This window comes from Protopterus annectens, chromosome 3.part1, assembly GCF_019279795.1.
Source record: "Protopterus annectens isolate FY-2018-M chromosome 3.part1, PAN1.0, whole genome shotgun sequence".
NCBI classification, from domain to species: Eukaryota; Metazoa; Chordata; order Ceratodontiformes; family Protopteridae; genus Protopterus; species Protopterus annectens.
In genome coordinates, this window is record NC_056732.1 from 1042692278 (window position 1) to 1042699089 (window position 6812).

General features: G+C 36.1%; 1 protein-coding gene across 2 annotated transcripts in view; it reads right to left on the reverse strand.

Moving 5' to 3' along the window:
* The window catches only part of MLANA (melan-A), a 322149-nt gene that overhangs the window by 118745 nt on the left and 196592 nt on the right, over nucleotides 1-6812 (reverse strand). The window lies entirely within an intron of this gene.

The window sequence follows — 6812 nt, forward strand, 5'->3', positions numbered from 1 at the left end:
AAACGGATCACTCTGGGTATGTATTAGTATGCCTGCTGTACTGTTTTGAAACTAGATGCATTTTAATACAATGTTCATTATACATAATAATGTATAATTTCAACATGCTCCACATAGGTTAAGAAGTAACATATAAAAAATGTTTTTTAACAAAACAGGCACATTTTGTTTTTTTTTTTTTTGTTTGTTTTTTGCTCTGGGAGAATTTCTGGCTGAAATGGAAATTTGGTTGATCTGAATGTCTATAAATATGAATATTATTGCCAAACTAATAGGATATGAAAGATGTGCAGAAATATGTCCGCCCCACAGCAAAGCAGGCTCTTACTCAACAATGTTTTTACTTCAAAATAACAAGATACTATAGGGCTGTCAGAGGAATGCCCTCAAATATTATGACAAGTATCTGAAGAGCTAGGTAAACCAGCTGTTCTGTGAACGCTATATTTAAATAATGCTACATTCATTAATATAAGCTAGCTGGAATTTTGTAAATAATTCTATGTCCTTTGTGAAATATTAATATGATTTGTATGCTTGTCTTACAAATGTAAGAAAACTATACGTTATGTGGATATTAAACTGTATATTATCTCTGTATTTTTCACTGTTCTACTACTGTATTTACTTTTGTATAACTACTGTAAAATTGTCTATATCCTGTGGAGCTTTTCTCCTGGGTCCTCCACTGAAAACGGGCTCTTCCAGGCCCAGTGGACTATCCCGGTCATCAAACTGTAATAAATAAATAAATATTAAAACTACTGGTGCAAAAGTGTGTGTTGAACTATGTTATGTACTGAGCTTCAAGAATGTAACCACACTGTACCCTACTGGAAAAGGACAGAAATGTGTATGGACTATGTGCCTGTGCAAATGTGTGTTTTCATGGTAGAAGTTGGAATATACAGAGTTAACTTGCAAAACCTCAAGAAAATAAGTAGAAATTGTTTATGATGCTGTTATCTCTGTTTCAGCTCAGGACAAACACAATGTCTAGAGTTGTAAGTTTTCCTATGGTCTGGAAACAGAAATAATTACAAGTTTCAAATGTAAAGTTGTTTCTGTTTTCCGACTTCTAGGCAAACTTGTGAGAGAGAAGTATTTTTCACAGAGAAATGTTGGTTTCTGTTAGCCTGGGAACTGAAGGCAGAGGTGGCAAAGAGTGATGTCATCCAGCTGACCCAGCAGTAATGTGTTGTTACTAATTTAAGAACCATCTCTCAGAGAAAGTCTGCGCATTTTGTATCTGTCTTTGGACCTGAAAACATCCTTTCATCAGCACTTCTGCCTTGCTAATAGTAAGTACTAGATTATAGTAATTGCTTTTAAAGATAGATAGGAATATAGTAAGGTTAGTTTAGATGTTTTATGTATTTATGTGAGACTGTCCTGCAATGTTGTTTTAAAATATTTCCTGTGATTCTGAACTCTGTTGTCACTGTGTTGAGTTACTGAGTATTGTCTTGTTCTTTTATTACTTATTATTAAATATATTTAAACCTTTTAATTGTGGCTGGTTTGTTTGGAGATATTTAAACTCTTAAAATACTTGCATATGTATTTGGTGATACTGTATAGGCCACTCCTAAATAGCCTTAAAAGTCTTGGTCACACTTACCATTTGGATAATAGTAACATTACACAGTAAAATGGGTCACCCTTTGTAAGGGCCTTATAGTAGCTGATAAGTAGTGGTTGGTGGCAGCTGATACTACCTTGTAGTCTGGGCAGAAGGGGGATAGCTAGTAAACCTGTGCCAGCCTTCCCCAGGAGTGTCTGTGTGTTTGTATATAAATCAAATCTCAAAGTGTGTGTGCGTCAGCTACTTGGGCAGTGACACAAAGCACTGGTTGGACAGACAGGGTGCTGGAGGTTTTGGCTTGACCACTCAGCTGAGATCTTAGCCCTATAGCTGTGCTAGTGGGAAGTCTTACTGCGGATCTGGAGAAAGAGGGGGAAACAAGCCCCAGACTGACTGTGATCTCTGTGTGCTCTTAAGGGAAATTGTATTTTACTGTGTTTATACTTGTTATCCTCCCAATGTGCACATCCCTCACTGGTGATAGTGGTGAGGATTGAGGCTCCTGGACTACTGGGCCAGTGCAGGGGCATCACAACTGGTGGCAAGTCAAAAATCTTTGAGTGGCAGTTTAGCTTTCAGAGTTAAGGGTATAAGCTGTTCTGTTAATAGCTTCATCAGGTAGCCCTGTGCTTCATTCCCTTAATTTCTACTTCTAAACAGTGTGTCTTTGAATAAGTTACTTAACAGGCTGTGCTCCTGGATTGTCACAGGAAAGGAAAACTAGTGTACAGTGAGCCTAAGATGTTAGCAAACAAACAATAAATAAAAGTTGATCCATTAGTATTTTATAATACCATGTAGTGCAAGAGATTTAAAACAGCTTGCTTTGGAATAAAAGGCTATGGTTTAAATGTACGCTTACCCTGTGTAAGGTCCAGAGCTACTCTGTGAAAAATACTGCAATGGTCAGAAGTGAGCTAAACATAGTAAGGCTTTAAGCTTAATTCTGTTGGCTGCCAAAAAAGCAGTTATTACAAAATGAAAATCAAAGTCTAAACCAACTGTATATGAAGTATTGAATACAGAATCTTTAGTAAATTACATAGAAATAAATATAGGAATGAGGTTTAAGGGATGGCAAGAATTGATCAGTTTATGTAATGTTGGAGTGATGATAGTTATGAAAAAAGACAACATGTGATATATAATTATGTAAATGGAAAACAAATATGGTTGGTTTTCTTTTCCATTAATGTATGTTTACCTAGGTCTTAAGAGATAATTTAATAAAGGTGTTTAAAAAAAAATAAAAACTGCAAAGTAACTAGTGCTTTAACAGACACAAACAAATGCTTTTATTTTTCTTCAGGACACAAGCTACCCTGCGTCCCCAGACCCACAATCTTTAAGATTTATATTATCTCCAGGTTCACAAAATGTTGGGAAAGAAGGCCTTCCCCAGTACAATGCAAAGAGATGTCGAGCAGTCACTGTTTTGAATCCAACATGATTTAAGTCACTTCTGAGGACCAGTCACGGAGGGAATTCAGCATAGCCCACAACGTTTGCATAGGGATTTAGGCTTCATTATTTTTAAAACATAATATAAAACAACTGCAAACCATAGAAAATTTCCAGACTGGCTGTCTTGAATGGGAAAATTAATCTAGTTTGAGAAAAGTGTTAAAAATATTCACTGTGGCTGTTTTTTGGATAGAAACCATGCTGGAGCTTTCTAGCTAAGTGGTAATATGTTTTACATGCATTCTCCTGGTTATTAGGCTATGTATTTGGGAATAGTTTTCACTTCTCTTCATTGCTCTATATCCAATATTTATGATTCATCTTAGTGGACCCCTGATAAAACTGCATAATAAAAGCTGTTACTAGAAACACTATATAGATCGACACTATTGGCATGCCATCAAGTTTATCTACATTTCTTTAAAAATACCCTAAACATGCAAAAGATCACACAGTACATATAAAACAGACAGACACACTAAGTCCACCTAACACAATTCGCAAACTTCAGATCTATGCCAAGATTAACAACTTGAAGTAAAACATGGATCACAATTCCCATCCACTATTTTTTTTAATTGTGCCCCATGGAGTTGGGCTGATATGCATTAGAAAGGCACATCAAATTCATTTGCAATTCTTAAAATGCATCTCCTCACTAGTAAGGTCTTTTAGATGTTTTAACTCACTGTGTCACAACAGTTTGTTGCTTATGAAGCATTTATGCTAATTACCTCCCCAGGGATGAAGCATTTATGCTAATTACCTCCCCAAGGATCATACAGAATTCAGAGACACTATACCAGCTGCATATGGGATGGGTCCAACTACATAAATTATTATTTATTATAGGACTGTATGTACAGCTGTTGCAGCACATCTGAACTCAGTGATCCCTCGTTGTTCAACAAAGAAAGCCAAACAGCAACATCAATGCTCAAGGACAAAAACTACACAGGAGCAGGAAAAACCCTACCAGCTACAGTGTTCCTTAGTGCTGGCAAACCTAACACCACAACTACAAAGTTCCCATGCCCACTTGGGAACACAGCCAATTTCCAGACAAAGGGAGTTCTCTCATTTCCAGATCATTTCATTACCATACATTAATGACCACAGCTCTACCATTATTTCCAATGAATAAAAAACGTTTATGACTCTCTCTATATGGCATGAAGGCAGGGTAACAGCTACAGTGGTTGTTCTACGCTAAGTGCTGTTGTGGTGCTCTGCTGCAGTGATTTACTATTTTATGGCCCACCTGTTATATCAATCCATGTCCATGAATCATGGTACTGACAAGCAACATACTAAAAAAATAGTGTAGTATGCAATATGTTTAATAACACAGCCCAAAAGTAGCTTCACACACAACACATGCAGATGCAATACCTCCTCCCAAAAAATAAACCCTCCCCAACTAAATCAATATCTTACAAATACAAAAACATTCTTATTAGTATAGGAAAAGCCATAGTAAAGGAATTAAATAAATAAGGTAACTGTAATAACAAATTGTAAACTGGCATTACTGGTATAATGGACAGGATTCTACATGTTTAAACTAAAGTTAATGTAACTGAACTAGAAAACTAGCATAATTTAACTTAATCTGCAATATGTACTGCAAAAATATAAAGCATAAAAGGTAAATCACTACAAAGAAACTAATAACCCTAGAATTTACAAAGAACTCCCCACAAAACATTCTATTCGTATTAGTTAAATAATTTTTGTCTTGGAACTATGAACTGATGAGCCGAGTTTAATGGGGGGGGGGGGTGTATTCCATAGGGAAAGAAATCTTAAAGAAATGTCACATTTCACTGTATGGTTGGTATTAATTTTTACTGGAACAGTATGTCCTCTTGTGTTAAGGTCACTGGATGAGTGCTCTGAGCAAATGGCTTCAAATAACATTCATTTATTAACATTTGATTGCTGGAAAAGTTCCACTGGGTAGAAACCCATTTTCAGGGGAGGCCCAGGGAGAAAGCTTGAAAGTATTAATAAACATTTTAACAATAATACTTTTTACAGCTTTTAAAGTAATACAAAAACAACTACAATTTAATTACACCAAATGATGAAAACGTTGGCTAAGAATAGATACAAGTTACATGAAAATGATTTAATAGTTGAGACATTTTAGCCAATCAATACAGAAATTAAAGGTAAGTTAGTATAATATAAACAGAAATTGCAATATGAAGTGAGGAAAAAGAAGGCTTATGGTATATTTAGAGAGAAAGCCAGGGAAGAAAAACTAACAGAAGTAAAGAAGTGAGTGAAGAAGGGAGAGTAACAGTACTATTCCTCCACTGAGTGGCTCATGTCCGTATAGCCACAGCAACAAGCCTTGCATATTCATGAAGGCATGTTGCTGTTTAAGCCACATGGACACGAACAGTGAAAATGTCTCTAATATTATGCCAGTATTTCAGTGTCTGTGGACACTGAAATGAAATAAATGAATTTCAGTTTCCACAGACACTGAAATACATATGGGAGGGAGCAGGAAACAAATGCAGGGAATGTGTGACAGGTTCTGTAACACACTCCCTGCATTGTAAAAGTGCCGTACAACACCTTGCAACCTGCTAAAGCAGGAAATGTAGACTAAGGCACAAACAATGGGGAGAAAAAGCCATAAAAAGGGACACTTCTGAAATATTGCCCTCACAAACTTAGAAAGTTGATAGAAAACAGGATATGTATTAGCATGAATCGCTGAAGGATAGCAGCCTGAAAGCCAAATGTATACCATTTCTTGACTGCAGTCCTCTATGACTTGTCAGAACACCACAACACTCACTATATAACATAATAATAAAATAATAATATTACATTTTTTCCTAGGCTAAGGAATGTTTAAGCATAGCTAAGTGGGTGTGTGCATTATGGTCCTCCGCTTACCATAGCTTAAACATCCCCATAGGAGATAAAAACAAATATACAGCAGAAATTCCCAAGCAGAGACAGTTAGTGGTTAGAGTCCCAGCTTTACATGCAGGCATTCACGGTTCGAGTACCACAACAGCAAGTTATTTTTATATGGGAAAGCAGTGTTAAAATTATTTTTTAAACTTAAATTATGTAGTAACAGTTTTTGTCAACCAGAGTAGTATAGCTGGTGTAAAATGTAAGTGTGAGTGCATATAACATGTGAAACCACCCATGTATACACAAGTGTCCCATATGGTATTGTCACACCCCTTGCTAATGTAAGGAAAGCACACAGAGGAATGTCATGTAAAGTAAATAGTATACATTTAATAAATTAAGTCAGTAGTCTGATATATTTAAAAAATTAAAAGTGAGCAATGGTTAGCAATGTTCAGCTATGCTTACAGGTGTAACCATTGTCAAGACATGAATGCTAAGCAGCAGGTAGCTCAGCTAAGTGGATTTGCACACTGTTAAACATATTTTCCCCACATGTTTTACAGGTAAGGAAATGTTTCCAGTAGCTGTATGAAGGGTATACTAATAAACTGTGTACAACGAACTGTACCACCACATGGCTGCAAATGCAACAGGGTAGGTACATACAATATGCACTCTTCTTGAATCATACCTCTCAACTGTACATATATTCACTGAATGTCCAGATATTTGTCTCAGATTTTTGATCCATTTTACATAAAGTAGTGATGTCACAGCAAATCAGTGGCAAATCATTACAGACTGACGTTAGAAAATAATGATAGACAAACGTGTCAGACGTCATATCCTTCAGAAAAGCCATGCAAATGCAAAACCT